This window comes from Rattus norvegicus, chromosome 2 (genome assembly GCF_021556685.1).
Source record: "Rattus norvegicus strain SHRSP/BbbUtx chromosome 2, alternate assembly SHRSP_T2T, whole genome shotgun sequence".
NCBI lineage: Eukaryota > Metazoa > Chordata > Mammalia > Rodentia > Muridae > Rattus > Rattus norvegicus.
Window position 1 is genome coordinate 87,248,407 of NC_141535.1, and position 12,654 is coordinate 87,261,060.

General features: G+C 38.8%; 1 pseudogene across 1 annotated transcript in view; it reads left to right on the forward strand.

Annotated features, from left to right (window-relative positions):
- Positions 1-12,654, forward strand: part of Sirpb2l1 (signal-regulatory protein beta 2-like 1) — a 56,884-nt pseudogene that overhangs the window by 43,496 nt on the left and 734 nt on the right. The window contains 2 exon segments of the transcript NR_190565.1: positions 652-1,008; positions 12,094-12,207. The product of NR_190565.1 is annotated as a signal-regulatory protein beta 2-like 1 (transcript).

Sequence of the window (12,654 nt, forward strand, 5' to 3'; positions counted from 1 at the left end):
AACTGGGAGAAAGTAAAGTAGGAGGAAAGGTAGAGATTTGTGCTCAGTGTGAGGACATTGTTTCTTTGGGCTCTAAATCAAGGAAATGAGGATGGAAGGGTTGAGAGAATAGATGAGGCACTTACCTTTTCTGGTTGGGGGTTTAATTTTTAATTAGTATGCATAGACATTTTATAGCATGATCACTCTACCTGATAAACCAAACACCATCAGAAGGATTTTGTAATCAAATGTATACTTAAGCACTTATGTTCATATGTCATTGGGGTAAAAGAGTTACATAATCACACACAACACTATTATAACAGAATATCCCTAGGCCACTTTCACAGAAAATGAAACAGAAACAAATACTGTATGAAGCATGATAACACCATATAAATTTAGGGGTTCAATTAGAATACTGCCAACTTCCAATTATCTCTGTTATTCAATTGTCTTTTCTGTATTATATTCTTGTATTAAAAAGCCCACATTAGAAGAACTATACTAATGTTCGTGCTGAGTTATAGTGAGTATGTTTTTTTTTCTCATACACTTGAAGAGCCCGTGGCTGTCCACCAGGATGAGCACTAACTGTTTTGTTATTGTTGTTGTTGTTGTTGTTATTGTTTGGTTTTTGATGTTGTTGTTGTTATTATTTTATTGCAGTAGCAGATATGAAAGAGCTGAAGGTGATCCAGTCTGTGAAATCAGTTTGTGTTGATGCTGGAGGATCAGTCACTCTGAATTGCACAGTCACATCTCTCACCCCTGTGGGGCCCATCAAGTGGTTCAGGGGTGTAGGACACAATAGGCACCTGATATATAACTTCAACCGAGACCATTTCCCCAGAGTAACATATGTCTCAGATGCTACAAAGAGAGACAACCTGGACTTTTCTATCCGCATCAGTAATGTCACACCTGCTGACGCAGGTACCTACTACTGTGTGAAGTTCCAGAAAGGAATAGTAGAGCCTGACATTGAGACTCAGTGTGGAGGTGGCACTCAGTTGTTAGTATTTGGTAAGTACTACATTTTCATTTTTATCCTTGATTTCTCCTACAGGTTGAAATAGTGTTGAATACTCTATGAACAGCAAAAAAAGAAAAATGTAGAAGGACCACAATATACTTAAGTTCACGATACTCCATCTCCGGACCAAGAAAGCTGAGGAGAAGAGAGCACATGCTATATATAAGAGGTTTCCCCTTCCGGAAAATGGATTAAATTCATACGTTTGTCTGTCTGCCTCACCCAACTTATATTTCTCAAACTGTCTCACATTAGTGGCTGTAAAAAGACCATGAAAGCACACAAATCCTGTGAGGAAAAGAGAAGACCACCCAGGAGTGCAAACATCCCAACATCCCAAGGCCACAGGACAGACTGCCCCCTCTGGACATCTCGGTTCACCTCCCTCATCCAAGGGGAAAGTTCACAGTGCCTCTGGACAGAGGGATATAGGAACAGACAGCCGCCAATACCCATGGTTCTGGTCTGCTCCCAGGACCAAACTGATCCCGCCAAACAGCTCCCTGCACCCAAATCCCGTGGGGGAGAGAGCTGGAACCTCAGAAGTGTGAATACTTCTGAGAAGTCAGAGGAGAATACCCTCTGCCCACAGTCCAGACCCAAGAGGGAATTGCATAGTGCCAACTCTGCCTGCTGGGTGCAAGGACCTACAAGAGCAATCAGAGGCAGGACCCTTTGATTCCTGCCCACACCTAGAGCTGGAAGACAGTTGACAAGAGTGCCGCCACAGCTGAGAGCAGAGGCAAGACCCACTTTTCTGCTACCAAGTGACCTGCCTGGTGTATTCAGGATATACAGAGGCAGAAGTCCTCTGGGTCAGGGCACTTTCTGTTCCTGGCTCTACCCAGAAGTGAACTGATACCATTCCACAGTTTCCTGCACCCAAATCCTGTGGGGAAGAGAGTGAACTACCCTGGAGTGCAGACGTCCTGAGGTCACAGGATAGACTGCCACCTTTGCATACCTCGGCCCACATCTCTGGTCCAAGGGGAAACTGCACAGTGCCTCTGGACAGAGGAATATAGGAACAGACAGCCTCCGGTACCCATGGTCCTGGTCTGCCACCAAGACTGAACTGATCTGCCCAAACAGCTCCCTGCACCCAAATCCCATGGAGGAGAGAGCTGGAACCTCAGAAGTGTGGATACTGCTGAGAAGTCAGAGGAGAATACCCTCTATCCACAGTCCAGACCCAAGAGGTAATTGCATAATGCCAACTGTGCCCAAGGGGTACAAGGACCTAAACAAGCAATCAGGGGCAGGACCCTTTGATTCCTGCCCATGACTAGATCTGGAGGACAGTCTCTAGGAGTGCCACCACAGCTGAGAACAGAACACTTGTTCTCAGGAAAGGCAGAAAGAAAACAAGAAAACAGTTTTACAGGAGTGCTGACACTGAGGCCTACAGCAGGGTCAAGTCACTCCCAGAAACAGCAAGACAAATAAACAACAGAGACAACCCAATGGATAGAGGCAAGTTCAGGAACCTAATGAACAGAAACCAAGACTACTAGGTATTATCAGAGCCCAGTGCTCTCAACAAAGATAATACTGGATATCCAAACACACCAGAAAAGCAAGATTTAGATTTGAAAACATATTTTTTGATAATGATGGGGAACTTTAAGAAAGACATAAAGAATTCCCTTAGAGAAATGCAGGAAAGCACAAGTAAACAAGTAGAAGCCCTTAGAGAGAAAACACAAAAATCACTGAAAGAATTACAGGAAAACACAACTAAACAGGTGAAGGAAATAAAAATGAAAATAGAAACAATAAAGAAAGCACAAACAGAGACAACCCTGGATATAGAAAACCAAAGAAAGAGATCAGGAGTCATAGATACAAGCATCTCCAACAGAATACAAGAGATAGAAGAGAGAATCTCAGGGGCAGAAGATACCATAGAAAACATTGAAACAACTGTCAAAGATAATGTAAAATTCAAAAAGCTAATAGCCCAAAACATACAGGAAATCCAGTACACAATGAGAAGATCAAAATTAAGGATAATAGGTATGGAACAAAGGGAAGACTGCCAACCTAAGGGGTCAGTAAATATATTCAAAAATATAGAAGAAAACTTCCCTAACCTAAAGAAATAGATGCCCATAAACATACAAGAAGCCTATAGAACTCCAAATAGATTGGACCAGAAGAGAAATTCCCCCCATCACATAATAGTTAAAACACCAAAACAAAAAAAGAATATTAAAAGCAGTAAGGGAAAAAGGTCTAGTGACATATAAAGGGGGACCTATCAGAATTACAGAAGACTTCTCACCACAGACTATGAAAGCCAGAAAATCCAGGACAGATGTCAAATAGACTCTAAGAGAACATAAATGCCAGGCCAAGCTACTGTGTCCATCAAATTTTTCAATTAATGCAGATGGAGAAACCATGATAATCCAATGCAAAACCAAATTTATACAATATCTTTCTACACATCCAGCCCTACAAAGGATAATAGATGGAAAACTCCAACACAAGGAGAGAAACTATACTGTACAGAAAGCGAGAATATAATTTCCTTGCAATGAAATGAAAAGAGAGACAAACAAACATGATTCCACCCATAACAACAAAAATAATGGGCAGCGACAATCATTATTCCTTAAAATCTCTCAACATCAACGGACTCAATTCCCCAATAAACAGCCATAGATTAACAGACTGGATACGTAAAGAGGACACAGCATTTTGCTGCATGCAGGAAACACACGTCAGAGACAAAGACAGACATTACTTCAGTGTAAATGGCTGGAAAACAATTTTCCAAGCAAATGGACCAAAAAACAAACTGGAGTTGCCATTCTAATATCAAATGAAATTGACTTTCAACCAAGAGTCATTAAAAAAGACAAGGAAGGACACTTCGTATTCATCAAAGAAAAATTCACCAAGATGAACTCTCAATCCTAAATATCTATGTTCCAAATGCAAGGGCACCTACATTCATAAAAGAAACCTTACTTAACTCAAAGCACACATTGCACCTCACACGATAATAGTAGGAGATAACAACACCCCATTCTCATCACTGGACAGATCAGGAAGCAGAAATTAAACAGAGACATAGAGAAACTAACAGAAGTTAGGAACCAATTAGATTTAACAGATATAAAACATTCCATCCTAACACAAAAGTATATACCTTCTTCTCAGAACCTTCTCCAAAATTGACCATATAATCAGTAACAAACCAGGACTCAACAGATACAATAAGATAGAAATAATCCCATCCATCCTATCAGATCACTATGCACTAAGACTGGTCTTCAATAACAACAGTAAGAACAAAAAGCCCACATATACATGGAAGTTGAACAATGCTCTACTCAATAACAACTTGGTCAAGGAAGAAATAAAGAATTGAAAGATGTCTTAGAATTTAATGAAAATGAAGATAGAACATTCCCAAACTTATGGGACACAATTAAATCATTACTAAGAGGAAAATTCATTGCTCTGAGTGCCTGCAAGAAGAAAAAGGAGAGAGCATATGTCAGCAGCTTGACAGCACACCTTAAAGCTCTAGAACAAAATGAAATAAATAAACCCAAGATGAATAGAAGGCAGGAAATAATCAAACTCAGAGCTGAAATCAACCAAGTAGAAACAAAAAGGACTATACAAGAAAATCAACAAAAGTAGGAACTGGTTCTTGGAGAAAATCAACAAGATAGATAAACCCTTAGCCAGAATAACCAGAAGTGACAGAGAGTGTATCCAAATTAAAAAAAATCAGAAATGAAAAGTGAGACATAAAAAGAGAATCTGAAGAAATTAGAAAAATCATCAGATCCTACTACAAAAGCCTATATTCAATAAAATTGGAAAATGTAGAGGAAATGGACAGTTTTATAGACAGATACCAGGTACCAAAGTTAAATCAGGAACAAATAAATCATTTAAACTACCCCACAACCCCTAAAGAAATAGAAGCAGTCATTAAAATTCTCCCAACCAGAAAGAGCCCAGGTTCAGATGGGTTCAGTGCAGAATTCTATCAGACCTTCATAGAAGACCTCATACCAATACTGTCCAAACTATTCCACAAACTTGAAGCAGATGGAGCACTATGGAATTCCTTCTATGAAGCCACAATTTCTCTTACACCAAAACCACACAAAGACCCAACAAAGAAAGTGAACTTCAGACCAATTTCCCTTATGAATATTGACGCAAATATACTCAATAAAATTCTTGTAAACCAAATCCAAGAACACATCAAAATGATCATCCTTCATGATCCAGTAGGCTTCATCCCAGGGATGCAGAGATGGTTTAATAAATGAAAATCCATCAATGTAATTCACTATATAAACAAGCTCAAAGATAAGAATCACATGGTCATTTCATTAGAGGCTGAGGAAGCATTTGACAAAATTCAACACCCCTTCATGATAAACGTCCTGGAAAGATTAGGAATTCAAGGCCCATATCTAAACATAGGAAAAGTAATATACAGCAAACCAGTAGCTAACATCAAACTAAAATCAGGGACTAGGCAAGGCTGCCCACTCTCTCCCTACTTATTCAATATAGTATTCAAAGTTCTAGCCAGAGCAATCAGAGAGTGAAAGTACTTCAAAAGGATAAAATGGGAAGGGAAGAAATCAAAGTATCACTATTTGCAGTTCATATGATAGTATACTTAAGTGACCCCAAAAGTTCCCTCAGAGAACTACTTAACCTGATAAGCAACTTCAGCCAAGTGTTGCGGTATAAAAGTAACTCAAACAAATCAGTAGCCTTCCTCTACTCAAAGGATAAACAGACTGAGAAAGAAATTAAGGAAATGACACCCTTCACAATAGTCCCAAATAACACAAAATATCTTGGTGTTACTTTAACCAAACAAGAGGAAGATCTGTATGACAAGAACCTCAAATATCTGAAGAAAGAAACTGAAGATGATCTCAGAAGATGGAAAGAACCTCAAATATCTGAAGAAAGAAATTGAGAATGACCTCAGAAGATGGAAAGGTTTTCCATGCTTAAGAATTGGCAGGATTAATATAGTAAACATGGCCATTTTGACAAAAGCTATCTACAGATTCACCGCAATCCCCACCAAAATTCCTGCTCAATACTTTATAGAGGTAGAAAGAGCAATTTGCAAATTCATTTAGAATAACAAAAAAACCAGGATAGCAAAAACTATACTCACCAATAAAAGAACTTCTGGGGGAATCACCATCCCTGACTTCAAGCAGTTTTACAGAGCAATAGTCATAAAAACTGTATGGTATTGGTACATTGACAGGCCAGTAGATCAATGGAACAGAATTGAAGACCCAGAAATGAACCCACACACTTATAGCCACTTGATCTTTCACAATGGACCTAAAAACATCCAATGGAAGAAAGATAGCATTTTAAACAAATGGTGCTGGTTCAACTGGAGGGAGGTCAGCATGTAGAAGAATGCAAATCGATCCATTCTTATCACCATGTACAAAGCTTAAGTCCAAGTGAATCAAGGACCTCAACATCAACCCAGATACACTCAAACTAAAAGAAGAAAAAGTGGGAAAGAGTCTCGAGCACATGGGCACTGAGGAAATTTTCCTGAGTAAAACACCAATGGTTTATGCTCTAAGGTCAAGAATCAACAAATGGGACCTCATAAAACTGCAAAGCTTCTGTAAGGCAAAAGACATGGTCATTAGGACAAAACTGCAACCAACAGACTGGGAAAAGATCTTTACCAATCCTACATCTGATAGAGGGCTGATTTCCAAAATATACAAAGAACTCAATAAGTTAGACTCCAGAGAGCCAAACCATCCTACTAAAAAATGGGGTACAGAACTAAACAAACCATTCTCAGCTGAGGATTATCAAATGGCCAAAAAGCCCCTAAAGAAATGTTCAACATTCTTAATTATCAGGGAAATGCACATCAAAACAACCCTGAGATTCCACCTCACACCAGTCAGAATGTCTAAGATAAAAAATTCTGGTGACAGCAGATACTGGTGAGGATGAGGGGAAAGAGAAACACTCCTCCATTGTTGGTGTGGTTGCAAACTGGTACAACCACTCTGGAAATCAGTCTGGTGGTTCCTCAGGAAATTGGACATTACACTACCTGAGGAACCAGTTATACCTCTTTTTGGCATATACCCAAAAAATGCTCCAACATACAACAAAGGCACATGCTCCACTAAGTACATAGCAGCCTTATTTATAATAGCCAGAAGCTGGAAAGAACCCAGATGCCCTTCAACAGAGGAATGGGTTCAAAAAATTTGGTACATCTACACAATAGAATACTACTCACATATCAAAAACAATGACTTCCTTAAAATCATAGGCAGATCGAATGAACTAAAAATATCATCCTGAGTGAGGTTACTCAATCACAGAAAAATAAACTTGGTATGCACTCATTGATAAGTGGATATTAGCCAAAAAACTCGAATTACCCAAGATGCAATCCACAGACCACAGGAAGCTCAAGAAGAAGGATGACAAAATGCAGATGCTCCCACTCCTTCTTAAAAGGGGAAGAAATATTCATAGGAGGGCATATGGAAGCAAAGTTTAGAACAGTGACTCAAAGAATGACCATTCACAGCCTGACAGACATGTGGCCCAGATATATATATATATATATCCACAAAAACTAGATAAGATTGATGAAGGTAAAAAATGCACTCAGAAAGGTACTGGATATAGATCTCTCCTGAGAGACACATCCAGAGCATATCCAATACAGAGCTCAATGCTAGCAATAAACCACCGAACTAAGAATAAGACTGCCTAGGGGGGAATTAGAAGAAGTATTGAACGAGTTGAAGGAGCTTGCAGCCCCATAAAAACAACAATGTCAACCAACCAGAGCTTCCAGGGACTAAACCACTACCACAAGACTATACATGGACTGACCCAGGACTCCAACTGCATATGTAGCAGAGAATAGCCTTGTTGGGGCACCAGTGGAAGAGTGTTCCTCTTCTCCACATCCTTGTCAACATGTGCTGTCACTTGAGGCTTTGATCTTAGCCATTTTGATTGGTGAAATGTGAAATCTCTGTCTCGTTTTTTATTTACATTTCTCGGATGACTGAAGATTTTGAGCACTAAGTGTCCCTCAGCCATTCGTGATTTCTCTGTTGTAAATTCTTTGTTTAATTCTATACCCCAGTTTTTTTATTGGGTTGTATGGATTTTTTAGTGTTTAGCTTCTTGAGTTCTTTGTATATTTTGGACATTAGCCCTCTATCGGATGTAGGGTTAGTGAAGATTTTCCCCAATCTGTAGGTTGCTGATTGGTCTTGTTGAGTAAGGCCTTTGCCTTTCAGAAGCTTCTCAGTAACATGAGGTCCCATTTATCAATTCTTGATCTTAGAGCAAGAGCCATCGCAGTGCTTCTTAGAAAATTTCCCTTTGTGCCAACGATCTCAAGGTTCTTTCCCACGTTCTCTTCAATTAGATTCTGAGTGTCTGGTTTTATGTTTAGGTCCTTGATGCACTTGAACTTGAGCTACTTGTCAAGGTGACAAATATGAATCTATTTTCATTTTTCTACATACAGACTTCCAGTTAAACCAGCACCATTTAGTGAAAATGCTTTCATTTTTCTATTGTATATTTTTGACATTTTTGTCAAAGGTCAAGTGTACATAAGTGTGTGGTTTTATTTCTAGATCTTCAATTTTATTCCATCAATCAACATGTCTGTCTTTGTACCAACACCATGCAGTTTTTTATCACTATTACTCTAAAATATGAACTGTTATGTAAAAAAATTTCATACATTTCTTGCATGCATTCCTGCAAGTGTTCCCATCAGGTTGATTTATACTTCACCAGGTTTCTTTCATTTCCCCCATATCTGGAATTTTCCAAAATGCTTATATCTATACAAAGCACCCTATCAACTCCCATCCTTTCCATTTACCAACTCTTTCATGTGTATATCCAGTTCACAGCTATTCCTGAGTACTTGAAAGACTTACATCATCTTGGGGCAAGCAAGGATCTTCCAAAGTACCACCAATTAGGAGCATCTCTGAATCAAACTAACTTTGTAACCCTCCCTAGGGATCAATTCTCCCAGAATTGTGGAAACTGTATTCCCTGACCCACAGGACTCTAAAAATAAGCATTTAACAGTTGAGCTAGAACTACAATTATCTCCTTAAAGAGGACAATAAATATTTCATTCTGAATCCAACTATCAGTTACGATATTGCAGGAACACAGATTTGGATGACCTGGCATCCATCTATGGAAGCAGTTTGTAAATTTTTGGGGAAATAGAAGAAGGTCATAAATCAAGACTCTTTTAAAAAATTAATTGGTGAAAACATGGAAGGGGTGTGTTACCAAATAGCAGATAAACATGATTGAGACTCTAGATATAAACTTATGAAACCCTAAATGTTTAGGTTGATTGAAACTAATAATCTACTGAGTTAATACATTTCACAGTAAAACTAGTAGTCTGCTTGTACACTCCAGATGATTCACCTGAATTGCCACAAAGATGTTTGGTCAGGGACAAAGGAAGATAATATAATAGGAGGGGCAAATATGATCCAGAATAATTTGCTTTGGATCTGGAATATGCCAGAACTCATTCGTGTTCTGAAGACCCAATTACCCTTGTAAAAGGTTCAGTTTGAATTTCATCAACTTTCTGTAAAATTTTGTTGATAAAATATAGTGCTGTAAGTTACAGACCTGACACTGGTACAATGGAGAAATGGACACCTATTTTTTCTTTCTTTTACTTTTTTCTTTTTAACTTATTCACTTTACATCCCACTCGCCGCCCCCCTCTTACTCACCTCCTCTTACAATCCTTTCCCCACATCCTTCCTCTTCTCCACTAAGCAAGTGGGGTCCCTCTGATAATCCTCCACCAATGAAGCACATTGAGTCCATGTGACACTATGCAGTTCCTCTCTCACTGTATGTAGGCAAGGCAGCAAAGCTAGAAGAACAAATCCCACATTCAGGTAAAAGCTTTTGGTATAGTCCCTGTTTCAGTAGTGAGGGACCCACATGAAGGCCAAGCTGCACATCTGCTATTTATGTACAAGGAGGCCTAAATCCATCACTGTATGTCCTTTGGTTGGTGATTCAGACCCTGAGAGTCCCAAAGGTCCAGGTTAGTTGACTATGTTGTTTTCCTGTGGCGCTCCCAACCCCTTCGGGCCCACAATCTTTCCTACTATTCTTTTAAAAGAATCCTCAAACTCCATTTACTGTTCATCTGTGGGTGTCTGTATATGTCTCAGTCAGCAGCTGAGTGGAGCCTCTCAGAGGACTACATGCTCCTGTCTGTAAACATAACAGTATCATTAGTAGGGTTAAGGGTTGGTGCTTATTCATGGGATGTGTCTCAACCTGGACCATTTATTGGATGGCTATTCCCTCAGTCTCTGTTCCATTGCCCCATTTCTGTATCTCTTGGAGACATGAACTATCTTGGATTGGAAGTTTTGTGTGTGGGTTGGTGGCTCTATCACTCCCCTGAGGTTACTGTCTGGCTCAGTCTGGCTACAGATAATGGCCTCTTCAGGTCCCATGACATCAAGATAGTAAGTCCCAAGTAAGATCAACCCTATTGATTCTTGAATGCCTTCCTTATTCCAGGTCTCTGTTTCATCATACAGACCTTTCATGTGCTCACCCCTATCAATTGTAGATTTCCATTAATTTCCATGGCCAACTAGCCATCTCTCTAATCCTTTCCACACCTGATTCTGAAACCATTATACCTCTCCCCAAATCCCACCTTCCCAAATCCCTCCCCTCATTTGTCTCTTATGCCTATTTTATTCACACTTCTAGGTGAGATTCTCACTTCCTTGATAGTGGCTTCCTTCTTCTTTAGCATCTTTGTGACTGCAGAATATAGCATGGTGCCTGTATTTTGTAACTAATATCCATTTATAAGTGAGTACATACTACACCTGTCTTTTTGGGACTAGGTCTCACTCAGGATGACATTCTCAAGTTCCATCCATTTGCCTGCAAAATTCATGATGCCATTGTTCTTCATAGCTGAATAGTAATCCATTGTTTAGATTTCCCATGTTTTTTAAATCCATTCTAGATTTAAGGGATATCTACATTGTTTCAAGTTTTAGACTATTATGAATAAAGCTGCTATGAACATAGTTAATCAGGCATCTTTTTGGTATATTGGAGCATCTTTTGGGTATTTGCCAAAGACTGGTATAGCTGGGTCTTGAGATAGAATTATTTTCTGTTTTCTGAAAAACTACCAAATGGATTTTGAAAGTGGTTATACAAAGTTGCACTCACACCAGCAATTAAAATGTGTTCTTGTTGCTCCCCATTCTCGTCAGCATGTGCTATCTCTTGAGATTTTTCTTAGCTATTCTGATGGCTGTAAGATGGAACCTTGCAGTTTTTTGATTTGTAATTCCCCAATGACTAAGGATTTTGAACATTACTTTAATGACTTGACCATTCCAGAATCCTATGTTGAGAATTATCGGTTTAACTCTATAAACATTTTTAATTGTGTTATTTGCTTCCTTGGGGACTACCTCCTTGAGTTCTTTGAATTTTGAATATTACTTCTCTGTTACATTAGGTTTCTTCAAGATCTTTTCCCAGTATTTAGGCTGCAGTTTTGTCCTATTGACAGTGCCATTTTCCTTACAGAAGTTCATAGTTTCATGAGATCCCATTTATCAATTGTTGGTCCTAGAGCCTGAGCCATTGATATTCTGTTTAGGAAATTAATTTCAGTACCTATGCGTTTAAGATATTTGCCAGTTTCTTTTCTATGAGATTTATTGGATCCAGTCTTTTTTTGTTTGTTTGTTTTTGTTCCACTTGGACTTGGGTTTTGTGCAGTTGATAAATATACATTTATTTTCATTCTTTTAAATGTAGACATGCTCTTTATCATGTTTTCTAAGTTAAACCAGTGAATTTCATGGGGAAAAAATAGACTCAAACTCCTTAGAGCTTTGTTAGGCTTAAAAGTTAAGCAATGGGCCAAAACAATGAGCCCAAACCCAAAAAGAGACCACATTGTGAATTTTTAATTGTTCCCCCTACTCCTTGATTTTCAGAACTGAAGACATCACACATTACTAAAATCCTTGCAGCTGCACTCCTTGGATACAAACTACTCCTGGTAATTGCTGTCAATCTCATTTACAGTCATGGATGCAAAATGCTCGAACGTAAGTTAGGGGAATAAAACTATATTAGTTAAATTTCTGTTACTGTGACAAAAGTCCATGATTAAAATAGTTTATAGATGAAAGGATTTATTTGGCCCCTTACTATTTTAGTATCTTATGAGTACATCATGCTGGAGAGTAGTGGCAACCAAGAGAGACAGCAGAGAGCTCACATTCTTAAGCAGAAAGCATGAACAGATTGAAAGAATTAGAAGTGTAAAAAACATTTAAAACTCAAAGTTAAGTATCTGTGATATACTTTCTCTAGCAATAATGTACCACCTAAATCTTCCAAAGAGCACTGCCAACTGGGAATAAGAATCAATATCCTACCTAGTATATAGAGAAAGTTTTGTATTTGAAACACCAGAGAGATGTCAGTTTGGGGACTACATAAGAGGGACAAAATGAGTAAGATGGCCATGCCATTCATCACACAATGTTAAG